This window comes from Octopus bimaculoides, chromosome 1 (genome assembly GCF_001194135.2).
Source record: "Octopus bimaculoides isolate UCB-OBI-ISO-001 chromosome 1, ASM119413v2, whole genome shotgun sequence".
Taxonomy (NCBI): Eukaryota; Metazoa; Mollusca; class Cephalopoda; order Octopoda; family Octopodidae; genus Octopus; species Octopus bimaculoides.
The window spans coordinates 51,759,572-51,760,277 of record NC_068981.1 but is presented as its reverse complement, the minus strand read 5'-3'; positions in this window follow the sequence as shown (position 1 = coordinate 51,760,277).

Sequence of the window (706 nt, the reverse complement as noted above, 5' to 3'; positions counted from 1 at the left end):
ATATATATATATATATATATATATATATATATATACAGACATTCACACACTGAAAATATAAATTATAATTGTATATTCCATCAGAAGTTTTGCAGAGTACGCAAGTATCATCTTGTATTTTTCTATTTGACTTTGTTTTGTGGTGTGTAATACATTGTCTCGAGATTGCCTCTTATTGTAAATGCAGGGTGAACCTACGAGAAAGCGTTGTGCTAGTAGACCAATGTAATAGCTGGCGGATAAAGTATACATGAATTCAATCAGAATATAAGAAACAGCGCCGACATGAGAACTCTTACAATGCTTGAAAATGAGACATCTCAAAATGTCGAATATGGAAGTAGGAACTTTACTGTCTTAGACTAGCAGGCACACAAAAAAAAATACAACAATATAAACAACACGATTACCAAAAACACAACAGCCGCAACAATAATCATTTCTCCCATAGGTACAAGGCTTGAAATTTGTGGGGAGGGGGCTAACCGATTACATTGACCCTAGTACGCAATTGGTACTTATCTTATCGACTCCGAAAGAATAAAAACTTGAAGTCAACCTAGACGGAATTTGAACTCAGAATTTGAACTCAGATAAACAATATTCTTTACACCATATATTAGATACTCTTTTCTTCTTTCGTTCGTAAATAACATCTATCTATCTATCTATATATATATATATATATATATATATATATATATAT